Below are 23,996 nucleotides of genomic sequence, written 5' to 3' on the forward strand. Positions count from 1 at the left end.
GCTCCACAGTTGGTGAGATAAAACTTTTATAGGCTGCCCTATTTGTAACCTGCTTAACGAACATCCATTAAATACCACCTGTATACAAGGCACTAAGGCTGCAAAAATAAAAAGAACTCAAACCATTTCCTCATGAAGTATTCATTTTTTTTTTTTTTTAAGCAATCTCTATACCCAACATGGGGCTCAAACTCACAACCCCAAGATCGAGAGTCACAGGCTCTACCGACTGAGCCGGCCATGCACCTCTGAAGTATTCATGTTCTAACAGAGGCTACCTTCATTATGTTATATTAACTCTTTAATAGCTTATCAGTAAAAAAACTTAGAAAATTAGCCCGGATTTTGTGGGCCCACTGCCTCATTATACCATCATTTTTGGCTTTTTCACTTCAGTGAACTGCAGAGATCCACAAACAATACCTAGCTTAATTTTAGTCCTGAATGTTTAATAAACCGCAGATAGTCGTTTCACAAGGACCTACACATAAACAGAAATACACATAAAACCAAACTTTTCAACAAGCACATCTGACCTCAGCAGAGACAGGCTGACTCTGGATCTTTCTACATCTGACCCTATTTGTATTGGGTTCCGGAATCTCTCACCCCAGGTCCCACCAACTCTCTTGTTTAGAAAGTGCTTTGAAGATGAAAATTCTATAGTTGAATCACTAGTTTCACTTCCAACATCAATGAGTCCTTTATATTTGGAAAATATCCTCTCTTCCTGTGGAAAGAACAAAGTGTGGATTGATTATCTGAGCATCTCAGCATCTGACAGAGTTCTAGACCTTCCCCAAATCCAACACAGTATTCAAGGATAACAATGCTTTAAATATGAACTAACTTTAACCTAAACTATCAGGTTTGTGTTTAGTAACCATAAAGCTGGAGAGCCATTTACCCCTACAAACAAAGACATGAAAACAGAAGCAAATGGACTTGACTTATTATGGCCTTTGCAATCATAGGTTATTAGTCTCAGATTAGAATTAAAAGCCCTCGGGGCACCCGGGTGGCTCGGTTGGTTAAGTGTCTGACTTCATCTCAGGTTACGATCTCAGTTTCTGAGTTCGAGCCCTTTATCAGGCTCGATGTTACCGACTTCGCAACAAGAATAGATGTCAATTCAGCAAATGATTCCAAGTCACATAGCTAAGCAGCCCAGAACCAGGAAGCCACCCAAGTGCTTGACTCTATGTAGCTATGTGCTTTCTACTTTACCAGACTGGCAGAGTTGATGTTTATAATTCCAGTGGTTAGTAAGCACTGAAATCTTGAGACCTACTTTATATGTTTTTCAAATTCAAACAGTTTAAAATTTCAAACACATAACTTTCTCCGTTACCTTGATGTAACAGATGGTAATAAACCTACACAGATTGTCCTCAGATTCTGTCACTCACTTGCCAGTTTTCTGCTCTTTCCCCATCAGAAGAGCCTTCCACCCATACTTTCTTTTCCAGTATTGTTGTGAGCTGAAAGGTACCACCCCTCGAAAGAAAATGGGTTTAAGTCCTAATAATGCCTTAGACCTTATTTAAAAATAGGGTCCTTACACTATTATGCTGAGTGAAATAAGTCAGTCACAGAAAGACAAATAACACGTGATTTCACTCTTGTGTGGAATTCGAGAATCTCAACAGATGAACACGGGGAAGGGAAGCAAAAAGAGAATGAAAACAGAGAAGGAGGCAAACCATAAGAGACTCTTAAATAAGAACAAACTGAGGGTTGCTGGAGGGGTGGTGGGTGGGGGGAGGGGCTGAATGGATGACAGGCATGGAGGAGGGCACTTTTTGGCATGAGCACTGGGGGTCATATGTAAGAGATGAGTCACTGGGTTCTCCTGCTGAAGCCAAGACTACATTGTATGTTAACTAACTTGAATTTAAATTTAAAAAAAAAATAGGAAAGAAAATAGGGTCCTTACAAATGTAGTAAAATTAAGATGAGGTCATGATGGATTAGGGTGGGTCCTAACATGGCCAGTGTCCTTCTAAGAAGAGAGGGATTTGTACACAGACACCAGGGAGAAGGCTGTGTCAAGATGGAAGCAGGGGTGGGAGCGATGTGTCTACAAGTCAAGGGGAAGCAAAGATTGCTAGCAACAAGCAGAAGCTGGAAGAGGCAGGTTAGGAAAGTCCACCAGGGCCCTCACAGACAGCGTGGCTCTGCCGATACCTTAATTCAGCCTTGCAGCCTCTGGAACTGGGAGAGAACAAATTGGTGTTGCATTCAGGCACCCAGTTCATGGCAATTTATTATGACACCCCTAGGAAAGTAATCCAAGCATGTTATTAAATAAGATGCTGAAAGCCATTAACACCCCAATAGATAGAGAATATAAAAAGCTATTTCAGGACCAAAACAAACAACTGGTAAGCAACCATTGAAAAAAATATATTCAATGTATTGAAGCAAATGCCCATTAAAAGACCAGTGTGGTAGCTCTTTTATTCAAGTAGCAAAATTCAGCCTAATGTCAATAGTCAAGGCCGGTCCAGTTGTAGGGAAATTAACAAGCTACAACCGTCTTAGAGGAAGTGTAGAATTGGTACAACCCTCCCGAGAAACAGTTTGTTTCAGGGATACTGTCACTAGCACCTCTGGGCATCTGATGATCAGGTCCAAAAGGAAGAGAATAAAATTTCAAGAACACACAGTAACAAGAGGTGGTTGGACACATCACCAAGTGTCAGACTTCATAAAATAGAATAGTTCAGCTGCCTGCCTCCAAGCCCTTTCTGGGTCTGATGACCCACTCTGTGATGAGGCACATAAGATGCTCAAATGAAAGTCTGAGAGTACAGGCACTTCTTGGTAGTGCGTAATATGGCCTCTTGAGAATATTATTCTCACTTACTATCCCTTCCTGATAACACTTAAGCTGAATTTTGGGGCATCTGGGTGGCTCAGTCGGTTGAGCATCCGACTTCGGCTCAGGTCATGATCTCATGGTTCGTGGGTTCGAGCCCCGCGTCGGGCTCTGTGCTGACAGCTCTGTGTCTCCCTCTCTCTCTGTTTCTGTTTCTGTGTCTCCCTCTCTCTCTGCCCCTCCCCACTCATGCTCTGTCTCTCTCTCTCTCTCTCAAAAATAAGTAAACATTCCGAAAAAAAAAAAATTACTTAAGCTGAATTTAAGGAGGCCTTATTCCAAAATCCCACTCGAGTCTTAAAACTGGTAATACAGATCCCATTCTACAAGCCTTCAGAGTAAAAGATATTTCCTCTGTTACAGATGTAATTTCTCACAGAAGTCCTCCCCACTTTACTGAAAAGGAAACTGAGGCACCAAAACATTTTGCAGATTGAAGGGGGCCCCTGGGCTCCCTCACTGGCGGCAAAGCCGGGACTAGAACCCATGTCTGGTCATTTCAGTCTGTAGTGGTCCTGTGCTCCACCGTGACACGAGGGAAGCCTTTGCCATGACCTTTTCAAGGTTCAAAGAGACTTAGAAGCTACGTTACTCTGAGGAAACTGAAGCCCACGGAGGCTACATAACTTTGCCAGGTTCACATGCCAATGCCAAGGTGTTCCATCTTACATCTGTGCTGCGTGACCGTATCTCTCAAAGGTAACGGGACGTACTTCATCCAATTTCCATCAGCTCACATGGCACCTAAATCCATCCAGCGTTTCTGGACCTACCGGGTGCCAGCCTTGCGCTGGAGGCTACTGTCTAAGCCCAGTGGGCCCAGAGGTCAACAACACTGGGGGACACTGTGGTCCCCAAAGCCGCGCCCGTCAATTTCGCTTTGGGAGGTCTAGAATTAGAATTTATCTAATGAATTTTCTGAATATTCTAGTTATTTCTGCCCATGATGATCATTTAAAAATAAGGAATTTTTGTGGCCTGGCGGTGAAAGACCATTTGGAACCTCAGACAAATAATTTCCTGTTAATAATCTGCTTAGGAAAACTTCTCTCCCACACAGGGGCCCAGCTGAGCTTAACGCTCCCTGAACAGCTTCTGAGGCCCACTGCTGTTTAAAGGCAACCAAGAACTTCTTAATTTGGCTCAGGAAAGTGAACACATTGTTTTCCGGAGATCAAAAGATTGATCTAAAAAGAAGTATCCCTGTCCCCACTGTCTTTCAGATTGTGCTAGGTTTGCAAACTTTTGTGAGAGAAATAGGCTTGTCTCCGTCAGGCAAATGAATCATGCCAGAGGCTCCTAAGCTTGCCAGTGTTTACCCTCGGTAAATACCATTAGCATTTCATTATGTTCCCCTTGATCCTGCAGTAATTCTCAGGATCAAGCAAAAATCTCCCGGGTGGGGAAAATGAGTTCTAACTTTACTGGGAAGGTGGGAAGTGAAGCATCTTGAGTGATGGTCTTTTGTAAAAGGAACTAACTCCTAACTTAGGAGATGATTTTAACCTTGGACAAATACGATTTCATAGCACACACAGAATTTCAACCTCCAGTAAAAATACATATTTGTCTAAGTTTGATGTGCTGCTTCCTGGCCGATTGTTGCAAATCTGAGGGAAAGAAAGGAGAGAAAGAAAAGGAGCTGGTTTTGGTTTTCATTTTGGGGTTGGTTTTTTTTTGTTATTTTTTGGGGTGTTTTTTTTGGTAGTAGTTTGCTAAGGCTGCCATAACAAAGCACCACAAATGGAGTGGCTAAAATTGTGAGCAGAATTTTGTTTTCTCACCGTCTGGAGGCCAGAAGTCTAAGATCAGGGTGTTGGCAGGGTCCCTTCTGTGGGCCACGAGTGGAGCATCTGTGCCCGGCCTCTGTCCTCGGCTCACAGATGGCCATCTTCTCCTTGTGTCTGTGTGCATCATCTTCCCTCTATATGTGTCTCTTTGTCCGGATTTTCCCTTTCTATAAGGACACCAGTCATACTGGACCTAGGCCCACCCTACTGACCTCATCTAAACTAACTATATCTGCAAGGACCCTATTTCCAAATAAGGTCACATTTCGAGGTACTGGAGGTTTCAGAGGACACAATTCAATCCAGAACAATGAGTGAAGCAATCCTGAGGCTCATAAACCCAGTGAACCGAGGCTTTGTATTTTATAGGCCCAGGAGGCAGGGCTGGTGCTACAAATGGCTAGGAAGGTGAGTTTCAATTAGGAAACTGCAGGTTTTTCCTCCAGGCTCTCGGAGAAACAAGGAAGGTCTGAGGGCAACACTGCTGGGCTCAGAAGGGCCAAGTCTTGTCCTTGTGGGCCACAAGCTGGCAGGTGACTTGGTGACATAATTTACATTTCGCACAGAACATCATCTTTTGCCAAGAGTTCCGCTGTCGTATCATCTCAGTGAAACCTTACCAGGACCCCGTACATCAGAGAGCAGCCCCCTCTCGTGGATGAGAAAGTTGAGACCCAGAGAGGTGGAGTGACCAGCTCAGGTCTTAGTTGAACAAGTACCAGGGCCAAGACTATGACCCACAGCTTCAGACGCCCAAGGCCACGTCCAGGGTTTACTTCTCCAGATCAAAGACCCAAGTTTCCCACAGATGGCAAAGGTCGCTTTCAGCTCTAAATATAATGTCACATCTAACCTCTCATGAATCTCGGGTGAAATTCTGAGCTACTTTGCTGCCCCTTCTTATTCTGTCTGCAATGGCTGAAAAGTTTGGACTCAGTAGCTGTCTTGCTGAAGAACAATGTCTCTTGGGGAGGGAAGATCCTTCAAAGAATGTTCCCGACCCCACTGAAATTCATGCATATGAGCAAGTGTGCTTGCTTTTCTGGGAAAAGGTCTTTAGTGTTTCATCATCTTCTTCTAGAGGTCAGTGGTCCTTAAACCAGTAAGAACCTCGGTCTACCACAGTGACACATCCAGGGTCTCCACTGGTGCTGCCTGCTCTTCTCCCCCTAGCAACTGTCTTGCCTCCTCTCTGCTGGAGGCGCGTCCCAAGGGGATCCCTTTGCACATCTATGCCTGAACCACCACTCTGGCAACTGGTTCAACCTCCAATTAGCAGGTGTTTCCCCACCCACCCCTTTGATAAACCACAGGCAGAAGTTAGTCCCAAGGCTTATCTGTCCCTGAGCTGCACAGCAGCTCCCCCGGGATCCCAGGGCGAGACTACTCACTGGGAAGACGGCTGGGCACTTGGGTATTCACGACTTGGACAGGCCCCTGAGACCAACATAACAACTCCAGCAGGTACTGCCGACCTGCTCACTCCTTGGAAAAAGGCCCGCACATCCTAGGGTGTGTGGGGGGAGTTCAGCGGGCCTGAAGCCACAACCAATCACACGGCTTCCGAAGATCCCTTCGCTTAGTTTGCCAGGCAGGGTCTCACCCAGGCACCACCCTACCTCTGTCTTCACTTTGGACCATTCGATACCTGGCCCTACCCACTCTCGACTTTCTGCCAGCAACCACAAATCCCACATGGCCCTGGAAAGTCTGTGCAGTCAGCCTTACACCAGGATCTGGAGCCAGCTGTCTCCCGGACCAGGAAAACTAAGAAGCTCTGGTGAAACTCCCAGGCGATGTGCTGTCTGTCTGGTCCAACACTGGGTTGCATCCTCTTCTGGGAGCCACATCCGCACCAGATGCAGTTCCAGTGCTGATGTCCCAGGCTTCATAACTTGTCCTGTTCCCTTGCCCCTTCGGGCCAAAACTCTGCTTTCGTTTGCCATCTTCCTTTGTGTGGCCCTGAACTATTGCCTGCCCTCGGCCCCGGTTCTGTGGGTGGGGCCAGTGCCCCAGTCCCCACCATCTGCTACAGTCTCTGGAGCTCTCTGCTCAGCCTCTCCACCTGCCCACCTGTTAGGGAACCCTAGGACACCTTTTGGTCCACCCACCACCTGTTGCTTATCCCTGGCTTATCCCCTGCTTATCCCATGACCTGCTTTTCTTCCCTGACCATCAGGTGTATCTAGCACCTGTCCCCCTTCAGTAGGAGGTTCCATTTCTGACTCTGTCAGTCTTCCCGGTGCCCACTGAAATGAGCCCTTCTGAAGCTGTGGGTGCTGGTGTTGAAATTTACATACAATGTTGCAGACATACAGAAATATAACTTTGTTTCCTAAAATTGATCTCAAATGTCCTGAGAGCACAATCTCCACTGAGGAAAAAAAAAAGTGTAGCACAGTTATTGTGGCTGTAATTGGCTCTACCACATTGACTCCGTCTCTCTGGGGTGAATCCTCAGTGTTTCAAGTTTCTCTTTCCCATTCCCTGTGCACCATCTGGGCATATGGCAGGTTTCAGGGGGGCAGGAGGGGAGAGTGGCTGACCTCTGTGTTACCACCTGGTCCACACAGGCCTCACAGTCTCATTCCCTGGGTCTCTGGGCACCCGTGTCTCTTGGCTACACCTGCTGCTGGACCACCCATCCACTGGGATGTGCAGGAGTCCTTCAAGGATGCTGGCTTCCCCCCCTCCCCTCAGCGGTAACACCCATGTGTGCTGTGTCCTCTTGTCAAACACCAAGTCTTTCATGGGCCCACCAGCTCTCTTTGCTTATCTACACACCATGATGTAGCAACTTCTGGATCCCCCACCCCCACCTCCATTTACAAGCCATGGGAACCTAGATTGGCAAGAGGGAAGCCACCACCTACCATCTCTGCCCTAAGACAGCCATACAAATGAGAACTGGGACCAGAGCCCTCTCTGCATTTTAGATCCCCTTCCAACCTCCTTGGAGCTTCTAAATATCTGCTCCTCACACTGAGGGTGAAATAGTCACCCTAACAGTGCTTGGGCAGATGGACAACACACACAGACCCTGCGATGGGGCCTCTGGAGCTGAAAGCATTCTCAGATTCAGACGGGCAGCCAGGCAGTGAACCTCAGGGAACGTGGCCGGGCTAGCAGGGCACCTACCACCGGACTGGGGATCAGAGGCAAGGTTTCTGACTCCAGCGTTTGACGAATTAGCAAACGAGAGACCCAGGCACGGGGATTGTTTGAGAAAACTGGGGTCTAGTGGAAATCCTACACCTCGAGATGAAGACAGAGACCTGCTCCTAGAACTGAGGCCCAAGAATAGGGCCAGAAGAGGGGCGCCTGGGGGGCTCAGTCAGTTGAGCGTCCCACTTTAGCTCAGGTCATGATCTCAGGGTTCGTGAGTTCGAGCCCCGCGTCGGGCTCTGCGCTGACAGCTCGGAGCCTGGAGCCTGCCTCCCATTCTGTGTCTCCCTCTCTTTCCGCCCCCGACCCCACTCATGCTGTCTTTCTCTCTCTCAAAAATGAACATTAAAAAAAAAAAAAAAAAAGAATAGGGCCAGAAGAACACAGAGCACGATGTGAGTCCATCCGTGATTTTTCTCTAGCTCTCAGCATCAAAATCAAGCTACCATATGTCCAACCATAAGCTTTTTTTTTTTTCCGTGTACTGGTTTCCCGTTCATCTAACACAGTTTTGCAAGCTCTGAATCCACATGCAAATGCTAACTCCATTGTTTACCTTCCGTCTTCTCCCCCCTTCTCTGCTGTCTCTAGGAACCAGTTACCCTTTGCCAGATCGCAGTGCTAGGACATCGTTTCCTTTACCTCCCTCTTCCTGCTCAAGAATCTGCGGGGGTTCGGTCGTGAGTCCGCACCCCTCGGCCTGCGAGGGGAGGAGGCTTTTGGCAACTTCTTCTGCTGCCTCCCGCCTCCCTGCCTTCCCTTCCCTTCCCTTCCCTTCCCGGGACTTCCTGCCCCCGCAGCTTCAGTTCCCTCGGGCGCGTCCTAGATTTGTCCTGCTTTCGACAGTGGCAAGTACCGACTTCCGCCTCGCTTTCAGATGAAACAATTATCAGGGCCTGCTCTGTGAGGCTGGCACATACGACAGAGGGAATGAAAATGAAAGAATCTGGCCCCGACTTCTAAGAAGTTTCCCTTTATGGGACTCCCTTGAAGTCGCCTTTCCTAGACTTCGAATTCCAAGTACCGCATCTTCCTAATGTTTCCCCCTAAGCCCGTTCCCGTCATATTAACCCCTTTTCGTGCCTTAGTAGGAAAGGAATTGATAATACTTTATATACAACACTATGCTTCTGAAATGTGTTCAACTAACTTTTGGACTTTAAAACGGCCCGTGGGGGTGTCAGGACGGCGATTTCTCCCCCCACCCCCCCAGTTCCGCATTCGGGTACACGACCGACCGAGGTCGCACACTCACAGAAAGGTCCGGAAGCAGGGCTGGGACTCGGGCTCTGGGTCCTTTTCATCCAGCCCCGCGCACATCAGGACTGCGTTCGGCCAGCCCTGCGGACCCGAAGCCTGCGTTGGGTGGCTGAGCCCAACAGCGGTCCATTCCTCTCCCGTTACATCCAGGGCCGACATGGCAGCTCCATGCCGTCCGCGGGTTCCAGGCTCTTTCTGTGTTTCTGCTCAGTCACACTTCGCACGTTGTCTTCCTCCTTGCGGTGGCAAAATGACTGCCACCGCCGAGGTACTGGCTCCGTGCTCCACGAAGAAGGGCAGGCGGCGAAAGCCAACATGGCGGCTATCAGTTACTTCTCCTTTCCGAAGCGTTCCTGGAAGCCCCGCCCAGTGACCCCTCTCGCACCTCATTGGCTGAAGCGTGTCAGCTGGTCAAGCCTAACCGCGAGGGCGTCTGGGAGGCTGGAGGTACTAGGCTGGGCACGTGGCACCCCGCCGCAAACCTGAGCTGTCGTGAACCGGGGGATGGTCGGACGTGTTTGCTGCGACGGCTTTCCTCCCTCCTCCACCTTCGCTTATTGTGGGTGGCCGCGTCGTCGCCCGGCCTCCTCATCTCCTTGTCCTCTCACCCCGGTTCCCCACCCCCAAAAGTGTTACAATATCCCGGGAGAGCCAGGTTCTCTGATTGTTGCCCGTTTCTCAGCAAAACTATTTCAAGGAAGTGTTAGAGGGCCGACACTCCACCAAAGTAATTAATAGGACTCCAAGAAAGCTGTATCCACCCTGGATTTTGTTATAGTTCCCGTTTCAAGTAGGTGGTCCTCCGTAAACCAAAATACACGTTCTCACGAACAATTGGAATGGCCTGTAAAAACCCCAACCTTTGCGCCTCCAGACTTTACCTCCTGGGTATCCGGAAGTAGCTCAAAAGGCCTTTGTCGGACATGCCTTGATCTTGGGGTCTTTCTGGGAAACGGGGATGCCGAGGTGAATGAGACAAGACCCCATGGCTTCCAAGTGCTCTCTGTCTGGGTGGGGAGACAGTCCAGTGTCCTGGTCGGGTAAGTTGGGATGGTTCTGTGGTTTGAGTCCATGCCTCATGGGGCCCAGAGAGGAGGGACACTGGTGTGTGCACAAAGGAACAAGCACGAGGACTATTTGATGGGACACGGGCAAGGTTTGCCCAGAGCATGGTATGAATGCTCCTCTTTTTTGCTGTAAACAAATGCACGAAAACTTAAAAGCTCAAGCAAACGTTGGTTTTTTTCAAAGCGGCCACTAAGTGGACGTTACTAACGCAGCCTTTGTTCCAAGCGTTCCTTTCCAAATGCGGTATGTTCAAGTGCAGTTCCTTTCCTGGATTACTTCCAAGTGTATAGGAAAATCTTTTGAATTTGCTCACTGAAAAATCCTTGTCCTTGGGGGCACCCGGGCGGGTCAGTCGATTAAGCATCTGACTTTTGATTTCCGCTCAGGTCATGATCCCAGGGTCATGGGATTGAGCCCCTCATCAGGCTCTCCACGGGGCATGAAGCCTGCTTAAGAGTCTCCCTCTCTCCCTCTGCCCCTCCCTCACTCACACACGCATTGGCCCGCTCTCTAAGAAAAAAAAAATCATTGTCCTTTAGGATTTCTTTGTGAGCATACAGGGACGTCTATGAAGATAAACAGGTGAAGCAGGATGAAGCAGGATTGCTGCAGAGCTCCCCACAGCTTTCTTTCCAGCAAGTTCACCTGCTGAGAGTCCCAGCTCCTTAATTACATAAGTAAAGCCTATAGAGAAAAAAGTAAAGAATCTTAAAAGCCGTCAACATTTGAACAGACCTTTATTTATGTCCAGGACAACAGTGTGTTTACAGATTCTGTTGGTTTCTGTCCCCTCAGTTACGCGATAAGTGGTCACTTCTTCACATGTGGTCGGTTTTATCCTGAAAAACAGTTAAACCTTCAGCGTGCTATCAGCACAAAGAACTATCTACTTATCTGCTTAGGGAATGAGGATTTGGGACGATTAATCCTGCAAAGCTGGCCACCTTTAAGCGTCTCGTCTTGTCTGAGAAACACCTTGCTCTCATGACACTCAAAGATGAGTTGAAATGTAGCCAATAAATCAGAAAAGTTACTCTTCCTTCCATGTGCTTCTAGAATTCTCAGCTTTGCTTTTGCCTTATTTCTGACCTTTTCTCATTTTCTCTCTTCTCTGTTCATGCTTTCTCTCCTCCCGGCTGGACCCTGGGACAGTGGCTCGACTCATGTTTGCTAAGCAGTCTCCTTTTCAATCCAGTTATAGGTCGGTGTCCATATTGGCTCATACTGAGTACTGGCAGGATTTTTCCTTCTGACCGCGAAGGTCTGGGCTCTGTTCACTTAGTCACCAGAACCATTAGCCTCTTTGTGCAAAGCCACTCTCTATTGCATCAGCCGGTGGCTCTCCGGTGTGGACTCCTGGGCACTTACGGGCACTTATTTCCCTGGCACGATTCGCTCACACAAGCCGCTGGGCACACATAGAGCTCGGTGCAAACATGCCTCCAGCAAAGACAGGCCCTAAAACTGGGGATGAGGTCAGCCTGAGGGTTCACTGCCAGCACTGGGCAGAAAGAAAACATCCTGAAGGAAAGGGTGGGGTGGGGCAGCCTCCAGGCCACCTCACCCACCTCTTTGAACTTTCCCCAAATGCTGGGGAGCGGGAGGTGATTTTCTGCTTCAGGAAAAGACAACAGATCATCAGGAAGCAGCACAGGGCTAGGACTCTAGGGCCCTCTCGGGTCCTGACCTTTTGGCCAGGTTCACGGGATTTTTAATCCACCACTTTGGTCCCAGAGCCATTGATGGGCTTTGGTCCCCAGGACGGGGGAATGATCGGTATCACTCCCCAGACAGGAGCTGGGTGCAACTGGCTCAATTCTTAGGAGGAAGCATGCCTGACAAAAATTTGCCGTAAGTCCTGAGTGATAAATAAATGATACATAATTTGGGCACATTGAGTATATAGGCAGAAATAGCCAGAAATCCTTGCAGGGATCAGAAGCTACTGGCTCTTCCTTCTGCCCCAGACACAGAGCACCATCCATCTCATCCAACGTCAGCGTCAGCAGGTACCATCAGGGGAATCAGACAGGTGACTGTTTAGCAGAACAAACCACTTTCTAATTAAAATTTCCAATTTGCTTAGGCCTCCAGCGAGTGTCTGGTCTTTAGTGCTAGCTCTGAGGGCTGCAAAGAACCTTGGGCTCTTCTGACAGCCTTAACATCTCTCCAGACAGGCCCCAATTTGTGTGTGCGTGCGTGTGTGTGTGTGTGTGTGTGTGTGTGTGTGTGTGTGTATTTTAACATTAAATCCTGAAACACAAAAGTTAACTTTAAAAGGACAGACCGTGGGAATTTAAGGATTAAAGTCAGGCTGGATTCTTGCTCCCTCCCTCCCACGCAGGACAGATTTCCCACTAAAAATTCTTTGATCACTGGATGTTCTTCTGACCCTCAATATTTTAGCGTGGGCTGTGCAAAGTGCACATTGCCACCAAAGTTCAGATGGTCTCTCTTTTCAGTGGATACCACCAGGACTTCGGATGTAAGGCCTGCCTTGCAGAAGTCACCTTTTAAAGTAACATAAATGGTCATTAGAGGGTCTCAGTAGATTGATGGCCGGGAGCCTCAGGGTGACACAAAGGAGGGTTGCTCCTCTGGTGTTGAGTTAGCCCAGCGTCTGCTGTGGTCACATTAGATCGTTGCTCTCCTGAAACTTTAGTGTAATCATTTATTTATCATCCTAAATAAAGAACATAATTTAATTTTGAATGGCAGAAAAAATAAAAAGGTTTTTAGATCACTTGTTTTCTTACCGGGTTTAAAGATCCATGTGTAGTAAAAATGTCATTGTATTGGAAAGGTAAGCAGAAAATTCATCATTCCAGAAAGAAGATACACTAAAGGCTGACCTTCACTTCATATTTTTAGTGGAAAGTAAGCACTTTCTTATAAGGTAGGACATTTTGATGCTAAAATCCTCCTTGAATATATTTTTTGCTTCTCTCACTCCAAGGAATCCTGTTTCCAACAAACAAGGCTGTATGTCCATATCAATGGGGAGCTTTAAAAATGCAGATTCCTGGGCCTGGGACCAGCTAGGTTGTAAAACTGTAGTTTAGGACAAGGAAGGACAGGCTAATTGCTAGTAAGCTACATGAGGCCTGGGCAGCATCCAACGGACCCTCCTGCTTGCCCTGCCCTGCTACTCCGTTACCTCTCAGCTTTGTCCCGCTCTTCAAACAGCTAACCAGAGGCCAGAAAAATCTGACTGAGCACTGGGCTTAGAATAAATTTAAGTTGGTGCTTTAAAATGTTTTGAGGGCGCCTGGGTGGCGCAGTCGGTTGAGCGTCTGACTTCAGCCAGGTCACGATCTCGCGGTCCGTGAGTTCGAGCCCCGCGTCGGGCTCTGGGCTGATGGCTCGGAGCCTGGAGCCTGTTTCCGATTCTGTGTCTCCCTCTCTCTCTGCCCCTCCCCCGTTCATGCTCTGTCTCTCTCTGTCCCAAAAATGAATGAACGTTGAAAAAAAAAAATTAAAAAATAAATAAATAAAATAAAATAAAATAAAATAAAATAAAATAAAATAAAATAAAATGTTTTGAAACCTTTACAGAGCAGGTTAGGTAAGTTCCCAACAGAACCGGCAGAGGCAGAGGTCAGAGCAGGCCCCGGATGTCATTTCCTCTCCAGGGCTTGACAAGTGCACATATGCAGACGGCCCCACAGAGCATGGGAAGATGCCTGATCGGCCATCCAGGAGTCCAGGTTATGGGCAAGGGTACCGGTCTGGACTGCTGGAATGGACCCCTACCGTGTTGCCTGTTGGAGGGCGCTTTATTCTCCTGACACCGCAGGACCCTAGGGTTTACAACTGATATGTTAGAGGTTCCTTCCATCCAGAGTCTCCCCCTCCAACTTCAAAGGGACTCGCAGACACCAGAGACAGTGTGCGGCAGGGGTTGGCCCTCTGATTACAAAGCAATTTACAGTCATTTATCTGTGAGTGCTGTTAGTTAATTACACTGTCATTTTGCCAACAGAGGAAGAAGTGCTTGGATGCAAACTCAACTCAGAGCGAAAAGTAAGGAATGAATAAAGCCGTAACAGACTTGATGCTTTTTTTCCCATCTGTGATGTGCAATTTAAATGTATATCATCATACTTTAACGTTACACTCAATGCAAATGTTATGCTTGCTCACAAGTCAATATTTTATGCCCTTTCCGGAACCTCATTACTGTTCAGCAAACACTGGCACATCCTATATGCACGGGGATGGACTAACGCTTGGTGGGAAAACAGGTTTAGAGGGATCTAAACTGAACTTGAAGTGACTTGTCACAACGTTCATTTCTTGAACGCTTCCTGTGCTGGATATCTTCTGTTTCCTTCCTAGGGTTACCCTTCTCCAGACTGCTGTGTCCCCAGTGGCTGCCTTTGTGCCCTCAGGCTTCTGGTTGGGTTTGCACGATGGGGAGCACAGCCCAGCCTGGAAGGAGGGAGGGAGGAAGGGAGGGAGGGATGAGGTCAGGCTGGAGGCACTGTGGGCTGGCTGTCCTTGACTAAAGGTCACGGCACCTACAAGGCAGCTGTCTCTGCCTTGGGGTTTCTGGCAATGACCTCTCAGGTTCCTCCTCTAGCCTGGAGGTGGTGTCCCTACACCTTTGTAAATAATTCCTTTATGAAACATTCTTCAAGTGTCCCCCTTTCCTGCCATGACCGACTGGCATTTCTGCTGCCACTTTTGGTGTTATTTAATTAAATCCTCAAACAACACGATGAGGTGAACGTTAGTAACTTTACAGACCCTGGAACCGAGTCTCAGGTGAGTTGGGGATTTCTCCAAGGCCACAGGTAAGATCATGGAAGTGCTGGCATTCCAACCCATTTCTGTTTGGCTTCATAACCTCTGGTCCTCCTATTACAATCGAGAGAGAGAGAGAGAGAGAGACAGAGAGACAGAGAGAGAAAGAGAGAGGGAGGGAGGGGGAGGGAGAGAGAAGCTTCGTGGTACAGATTAGCAAAGAGCTGCCAAGTTAATAATGAAAGTAATGTGCCTATTTTTGCCCTCTTTCCCCTGTTCCTGTCTAGGGAAACTCCAGAAGGAACACTGACTGTCACCAGCTTTAGAAAATGACTCAAGTCCAACATTTACTGAGGAGTCATCTGTTAGTTACTCCAGCTGGTTAGAGCATGGCGGTAATGAGACCAAGATCTGACCTCAGGCCCCTCTGTGTCTAGTTAATTGGATGCCGTGACAAAGTGTTCCAGAGGCCCCGGGCCACATCCACCTCCAGATGCCTCTCCCAGACTCACATCACAGCAGAGAAGGCTCCAGACAGCCCTGCCTCCACCCCTCAAGGCCGCCTCTGCAGCGCAAGAGGGCTGAGAAGGGAACAGAATTGCAGCAGGATCTTACAACAGACCTGGAGGTGGGGGGAGGAAGCCTCCAGTCATGCTAGGCTGGGTCAGCGGGGAGGGTGCAAGACTCCCACCTGCCTCCCCTGCTCTATCCCCATCCCTCCAGGAACCACGGCGGGGGGGGGGGGGGGGGCGCGCCTGAAGGCGAACCAGACCCTTGCTCCCAGCTGCAGGGACAGTCGTCTCTGGGAAAAGGGAGGCTCTGAAATCCACATTCCAGAGTGGGCTCCCTTTCACCTCTTTTCATCCTTTATTGACTTGCCAACTAATTGACCAGATGTTTATGGAGCATCTATTATTTTTCGAGAAGAGTGCTGGGCTTCCTGTGTCCTTTTCTCCTGCCTTCTGGCACCTTTCCCTTGGGTTGCCCAAAGCACTTCTGCCTTCTTCCTTGTTCCTCACCTCCAAAATGACCTCTCTCCTCCTTCCTACTCCCAGCAAGAGACACTTCCATCCCTTGAATCATGAAGATCCTAGCCACGTATGAAGAAGAAATTCCCTGGTTATTAATTCAGCTGGGAGGACTGACAACTCTCCCTAACCCTCCCTGGGTCCTTAAACCTACTGGATCTCTAACTGGTAACTGGGCTCCCCGCAAGGGGTCATTTGCATTTTCTATCTGTGCTGAAGGAGAAACTCAAAGTACACCCCCTCTCCCCCTTTCCTAACCTGATCACTCACCAGCTTCTGTTAAAGAGGCAAACACTCTTCCTCTCACCCGTGTCTCCCCTCTGCCCCTTCCCGGCACCCTCAGGCTCCAAACGTCCCTTCCAATTTTCTTTTCCCAGTGCAATTAGGAGACTCTCGTTAGGAACGAGAGGATGCTTCAAGGGTCCTCTCCCCCCACTTCTGTTAGAAGCAGCAGCTCCCTCATGGGGAGCCCACAGACTGCATTCTTGAAGAATGCAGAAGAGGTGGGTTCTGACCATCACACGCCAGCCCCAGAGTCAGTGTGGCCACCTCTACGTGCTGTGCAGGCTTAAGTTATGGGGGAGCAGGAAATGGGAGCCTTACAGTGGACGCTGGAAGGGAAGAGAGGGGAGGAGACAATGGAGCCACTTGGGGGCAGAGGAAAGAGATCCCGCTTTGCCACTGCCTTCTCTACCACCTCTCCCTTTGCCTCTACCCTTTATTCCCCTGTGAATTTCATCCCTTTTCGGATCCTTGACCCCAATGAGGGACTTGCTCTTACAAATTTGGCTCGGATGAGAAAGGAAAAAAAAAAAACAAAGCTGATAACATTCTAGTAACATCTGGTCCCACTGCAGACATTTGGACAAGTCTGTACAGAACATTAGAAATTAGCAAAATGGACCAACCAGTGATTATATAAAGATGCATATAAAGAAGGCAAAAATTGGAGTACAGCCCTCTTGTTTGTTTCAGGGGACAAAAGTAGGATCTATACAATATAAAACATGCAACTGAAATGGGCAAAGTTTAGTCAGATGGCTCATTTAGCTTTTCAGGAGGTTGAGTGCCCGACACTCAGACTTGTTTGATGACCTTTGAATAAATCCACTCCCAGGATTACCATTTTCACCAACGTCTATAAAAGAGCACAGCCTTCTGAGCGGATACCTTTGTTTGAGAAGATGGGATATTCTGCTGCACTGGAAAAGCAGACCAACATCCCCCACCCACCGCATCTCTGTTATTTCAGAACTAAATAGGGGCTTCGGGTCTAGACAGGGTCTACCCTCAGAGGGCTCTCCACAGCCTCCCTCCTGGTCATCTGTAACAGGGAAAAAAAAGGGGTCGGTCATGGTTCTTCTAAGCTTCTAGATAGAGAATGAGATTGTGCCATAGTGTAGATTAAAATACCCAAAACAAATAAAACAAAAACTTAACCTCTCCCGCCAATTTCTTAAAAACCAAAGACCAGTTTATCATTGACTATTTCCTAAGAACTGAGATAACTGCTTTCTTTGGTGAATTTACGTGTGACAGTGATGCTTAGAAGACTCTGCCTCAACCGGGTGTGCTTGGCAAAGGAGGTGGGCCGTAGTCGGTTATAACCTGGACGAATGCCAGGGCTCCGTGCTGGCACACTGGTGTGGACCCACCCGCCCGCCCAGAGCCCCGGCAGGCCGCCGGGGGAAGTAGCTCAGCCGGACAGGCATTCGAGCCTTCCTGTCCCATAACCAGTTTGTCCCGGTGATCTCAAAAACCTGAAACAGGACATTTGTTGAGGAATTAACAATGGCCATCCCTGGGTGGGGGACTCTTAAGTGACTAATCTTCTGTTTTAAGCACTCCCCAGGGGGCTCTCACTGCTTTCGAGATTTTTTAAAAATAAAAAACAAAATAAATCTAAAAAGCAGGGCAGTGGGGGACAACTCCCACTTCCTCTTCTTCGTTTGTTACCGTGCAGTTTTCTGCCCTGGGAGGGTTCCCACAGTCAGGGTCATTTCCTTCACGGCCGTGCAGTACCTAATTCCCATCCATAAGTGGAACTCAGTGGACTCTTCTCTCAGTCCGCGTTTGGTCCTGTCTCTCCCGTTCGTTCGTTCATTCATTCATTCAGAGAGTGCAAGTGGGGGAGGAGCAGAGAGAGCGAGGAAGACAGAATCCCAAGAGAATCCCAAGCAGGCTCTGCATTGCCAGCACGGAGCCCGACATGGGGCTCAAACCCAAGAAACCGTGAGATCAGGACCTGAGCCAAAACCAAGAATCAGATGCTTACCCGACTGCGCCCCCAAGGACTCCCCACCCCCCACCCCCTGCCCGCCCCGTCTCTCCTGTTAACCTCCAAGTGCCTGATGGGCAAGGATTCCAAAACACTGGGCAGCCCCTTCAGCTCCTAAACACACATACAATTTTTCTTTCTGGCTGATACTTTGACTTTGCCTTTAAGCATTTATAGTAATAATGGCAACAAGCGCTTATGGAGTATTTATGGCAGAATCTGCCTAAGCACTTCACAAGCATTAACACTTAATTCTCATGAAACCCTAGGAACTGGGTACTACCACCATCCTCACTTTACGGGTGAGAAAACCGAGGCAGAGGACGACATAGTAACCAATGAGTGGCAGAGCCAGAGTCTGAATCCAACCTGACTGTGCTCTGCTTGTAGAAAACGCACATAAACTTCATTTACTTTCCTTGAGGCTCCCATCGCTGCTGTGCATGGTAGGGACAAAGGCAAGGGAAGACCACTTACACCATAAATCTTCCTAGAGTCCAACCACAGGACCAAAGGGAGTAACCTAGGCGACTCACCCAGAGAGTCTCACTTGCAAAGGCAAAGAGCCTTTTGCATTCTGCAACATTTCCTTGCAGTCACACGCCAGCTTCTTGACAATCATTAACTAGGAAATTAAACAGTGGAAGCAGAATCCTGACTTTTACAAAGGAGGAACAGACAGAATCCCAGGAGTTTGCGGGCTGGGAGGAACAGACGGAGGCTGGCATCTAGGATTGCCTTAGTGCCAGATACAGATCACAGCAGGGTGGGATCTGATCAGTTTCCCACTAAAGACAGCTGGAATAAACAAATCAACAGAACAAGGACCATTTGGTGATTGTTTCTCCTTGCTGTTTGGGGGAGGGAGGGAGAGGGGAGTAAGAGACTACAAGCTGTTTGAAGAGAACTTCGGCATTTGATTCTCACTGTAATGCTAATGGCCACCCTGTCTAAAACACCACGGTATTTCCCAGCAGGACATCTTCTCAAACCCTTCTTCCGGTGACACAGAGAGGGCATTTATCTGCCCGGCAAGCCTCTCCAGTTGTCTTGTTCTTCTAAGGTCGCCATCCCCAGCTTTGACCAGTTGGTTGCTGGTTCAGCTCTCAGGAGGACTGTTTATAATGAAGACAGGAGATAAGACCCGGCACAGCGACAAGTTCAGACTTTTGGCCGATTTAGAAGGCACAGACCGGGAAAACCTTGCAAAGGGGTTCTGTTTTTCTGAGTGACTCATCGGCCGCTTTTGAGGACCTTTTTTCTAGTGACAGCTGCTCACACCAAGCAAAGGTTATCATGATGTTCACCTCAGTTGGAGCAAAAGGAGTCTTTACAAGAGGTTCTGATAAATGCCCCACGTCTGATTTCCTAGACGTCTGGGTCCATGGGAAAATGTCTAGCAACTGCAAAGAAAAAAAAAGTAGTATTTGCAAAGGCAAGTTTGGTCAATATTTTTTTTTCTCTCTCAATATCGGGTTCAAAGTTTTTCTGTTGAATTTGTGTAGAATTTTCTCCTTTTAAAATAGTTCTGGGTTTATCCTTGGCAAGGATTGGGTAAGAACTTGAAAATGATCACACACAAAAAAAGAGATCGTTGTCCAAGGATCTTAGTGTTTCAGTTCAACCCCCAAAACATCTTTCCTGGCCCCACTACATACTGGCCATGTGACTGTGGGTTAGTTAGCCTCTCCAAGGCTCCATAGTTCTCTGTGTAAAATGGGGACATAGGTTGGTATCTCCCCGATAGAGATGTGAGAATTAGAGGAGAATCTTCATAATGTTCTTAACACGGGGACTAGCACACAGTAAGTCCCAAATAAGTTCTTTGTACTCTTGCTCTTGTCAGCTATTGAGAGGTAAGTATGTGCTGGCCACTGAGGGGTGGCAGGGGGTGGTGGCCAGAGATGGTTCTTCCTCTCAAGAGACAGGCAGATGCACTGCTTCTCAAGGTCTGGTCCTCGAGGCGGCTGCAGCATCGACAGAGACTTGCTGAAAATGCAAATCCCCACCCCAGACCCACTGACTTTGAACCCCCAGGGGCCGGGCCCAGCAATCTGCCATTTACAAGTCCCCAGGTGACCCTGGTGCCCGCTGAAGGCTGAGAGGCACGGCAGAACCAATGGGACACATCTGATACATCTTTGGTGATGATTCTAAATTTCAGGGAATTTAGTCTGCTGTCCCCACTGCCATGATCGTTACTATGAGAGGTACTGGAGAGACCCAACTAATATTTGAAATCAAGCTGGTTGCTCCAGGGAACTCTCCTAATGAGGAAAACGCCCAGTGTCTTTTAAAAATGTATTTGTTGATGTTGACCATATCAAAAGTGCAGACCAAGAGAACCTTTCGTGATCCTTTCCTTTCCGTGGCCCCGCATGGCATAATTCCATATCTTCTCTGCTGATGGACAGTCTCTGGAAACTTCTCAGTTGGTCTCCAGAACCCAGTCTGGGCTGGGTTCAAAAGCAAACCAAGAAAGTTTGACTGATCTTGAGCTGCTCCCCCAAAAGCAAAAATGGGAGAAAGTGTGTGAATCTGAGAAATAAAAATGCGACTGACGGAGAGGTGTTCTTGAAGGGATGTCGCAGCAAGTCCAGAGCCTGCTGAACCAGGAGGGGCACTGGAGGGAGGCCCCGGCCCCCGGTGTGCACTGTTCTTTCTTTTCTGTTCACTAAATGGTCTCCCGAGGTAAAAGCGCTCTCTTCTTTTACTTGAGGTAAAGCACTGACTTCCTACACGCGCGCACACACACACACACACACACACTCTGAATTGCCTTCCATATCCTCAAGTATTGGTTTCTAGTCAATTCCAACACTCAGGGAGCAACGAGGAAAATCCACAAGCAGATATGACAGACCAGCAGAAAGAGGAACAACAATCGCCCTTTTGTAGTCTTTCAAGAAACTGACTAGCAAGCAGTTCAAAAGCTATTCCAGGCCCAGAGCTATTTCTGGAGAGCCATGGTAAGTCCTACAGCACATCTGAATCCAGAAACCTAACCAAAGCCTACATTTGCTGCATACAAACCGTGCACTTCTCAAGGAAGCACTACGAGAAGTTGTTATTCTTCCACATTCAGACTTGTAGAAAACATTTTCATGACTCAAGCAACCTGCATGCAAGTCAAACCCATAAACGCAGAGAGTGCTTTGCAAACTTAACAACACGTTCTCCATCCTTGAGCTGGTGTTTATACAACTCGCTTTATTTTCTGGTTTTATTGAAAAAGATAACAGAGCCATTTTACAGAAGTAACTTATTAGACACCCATTCAAAAAAAAAAAAAAAGAGAGAGTTGACGTCACCATTAACAATGGTTTGAACCAAAATAACTTGCTTAAGATATTAAATAACTGAGGGAAAATGTTTCGGTGTATGCACACATTGGCTTGCAGAACTAACGCTTCAGATGGCTGTTGTCCAGATGACCTCCGCAGTAGCGTTCCAGGAACACGTTAGGGAAGAGAAGCAGGAAGGACCTCAGCGACAGCATCTGTCCTGCTTCCTGGGAGATGCTGTCCTGGGCACCCAGGCCTCCAGGAAGTCAGACTTCCTTGTCCATATGTCATCACAGTAGGTAGCCCATCCTGTTAAGTGGCGTCTCTCAGAATGAACTCTACAAGAGCAGAAGTCTAGAAAGCATCCAAGAATATAGCGACAGAGCAACCCAACCAGGAACAGCATAAGAGAGTAAATGCATGGGTGAGAAGCTTCAGCAAGAGTGGGGAAGATGAAACACTGCAGCCAGACACTGAAGAACTTGGGGAGAGAGACTGAGCCCCCAGCCCAATGAGACAGGAAACAGGGAGAGACTGCGGATCAAGAGTGAGAAAACAGAGGGGTGCCTGGGTGGCTCAGTTAGGTTAAGCGTCTGACTGCAGCTCAGGTCATAATCTCACGATCAAGTACTCAAGCCCCGCGTCGGGCTCTGTGCTGACAGCTCACAGCCTGGAGCCTGCTTCGAGTTCTGTGTCTCTGTCTCTCTCTGCCCCTCCCCTACTCATGCTCTGTCTCTGTCTCTGTCTCTGTCTCTCTCTCTCTCTGTCTCTCTCTCACCCTCAAAAATGAGTAAAACATTAAAAAAAAAAAAAAAGAGTGGGAAAACAGAGTGTAGGACTGAGGTTATAATAAAGCCACAGTGATTAAAACAGTATGGGAACAAAAATAGAGACAATCAGACCAACGGGATAAATAAGGAAACCAAAATGGACCCTTGTTTATGTGATAAACTAGGACATGGCAAGGTGCAGTGTTAGAAACTGGTAGGACAACAGACCACATGTTGGATCTGTAATGAGCTCTGTGTGTTTAACTGATCAGAACATTTAGTTCATTTATTCAACACACATTGGCTGTCTTTTATTTTTGGTGCCTGGCACTACACCGGGCATGGAGATTGCAAAGGTGGATAAGGCACCAGAGGAGAGGCCGGCCTGTCCTCACTGGTGTCCCGCCATGGAGGTGGCCACAGGTCTATAGGAAAGCACAGTGGGAGGGAATGCAGAAAGGTAGGCGTGCTGCTGTCTTAAATGAGAGCGTCCTGGAGGCCAAGGAGAGAAGTATAACCCACCATATGAACTGCTGCTTCCAAGGAATGTTAGAGGAGACCCAAGAACTACCACTTACCAAGCCTTCAAGGACCAGAAATAATTCAAAACGATCTAGAGAATGGAAAAAGTGACAATGCTCCTTGACTAACTGGATATAAATCTCGTAAAACCTTAATAACAATTTCAAACAAGGACAGCATAAATGATAAAATCATGAGTCAGTCTGGATTAGGAACATGGAGGCAACATAGCTGAAATAAGATATTAGCAAATAAATCTCAAAAATGTATTTTGAAAGCTATCATTATTGTGATAATGTTGTATGGTGACAGATGGGAACTACGTTTGTGGTGAAGGTGGCTTAACGCATAAGCTCGTAGAACCATGATGCTGTGCATGTGAAATTAACATAACTGTGTGTGTCAACAGTGGTTTGGTAAAAAAAAAAAAATAATGATAATAATAACAATCTATGACCAAGTAGGAGTTGTAATAATAGCTGCAAATTATAAAACGTAAATGCAATTTACCTCATTAAAAGATAAAGGGCAGGGGCGCCTGGGTGGCTCAGTCGGTTGAGCGTCCGACTTGGGCTCAGGTCATGATCTCGTGGTTTGTGAGCTCAAGCCCCGCATTGGGCTCTGTGCTGACAGCTTGGAGCCTGGAGTCTGCTCTGGATTCTGTGTCTCCCTCTCTCTCTCTGCCCCTCCCCACTCATGCTCCGTATCTCTCTCCTTCAGATATAAACAAACATGAAAAACATTAAAAAAAAAAAAAAGATAAAGGGGGAAAAAACGTTTCATTCATTAAATGCAGCCAAAGTTTTGGAACATTGATTTCACCGTAAAAACTGTTAGCAAACTAGGAACACAAACACTGTTTAATATATATACACATATATTAAATATTAATATATTTATATATTAACATATATTAAATATTAATATATTATGTTAATATATATTAATATATTTTTTAAAGGTAAAATATTAGGGAATGCCTGGGTGACTCAGCTGGTTGAGCATCCAACTCTTGATTTTGGCTCAGGTCGTGATCTCACAGATCATGAGATCGAGCCCTGCCTCAGGGTCCATGCTGGGTATGGAGCCTGCCTGGGATTTTCTCTCTCTCCCTCTGCTCCTCCCCTGCTCACTCTTGCCCTCTTTCTCCCTCAAAAATTAAATTAAATTAAATTAAATTAAATTAAATTAAATTAAATTAAAT

At 47.4% G+C, this 23,996-nt stretch overlaps 1 protein-coding gene across 2 annotated transcripts in view; it reads right to left on the reverse strand.

The window, feature by feature from the left end:
- Positions 1–23,996, reverse strand: part of SPATA13 (spermatogenesis associated 13) — a 348,795-nt gene that overhangs the window by 176,778 nt on the left and 148,021 nt on the right. The gene's annotated exons all lie outside the window — the stretch shown is intronic.

This window comes from Herpailurus yagouaroundi, unplaced genomic scaffold, assembly GCF_014898765.1.
Source record: "Herpailurus yagouaroundi ecotype Mexico unplaced genomic scaffold, PumYag 197, whole genome shotgun sequence".
NCBI lineage: Eukaryota > Metazoa > Chordata > Mammalia > Carnivora > Felidae > Herpailurus > Herpailurus yagouaroundi.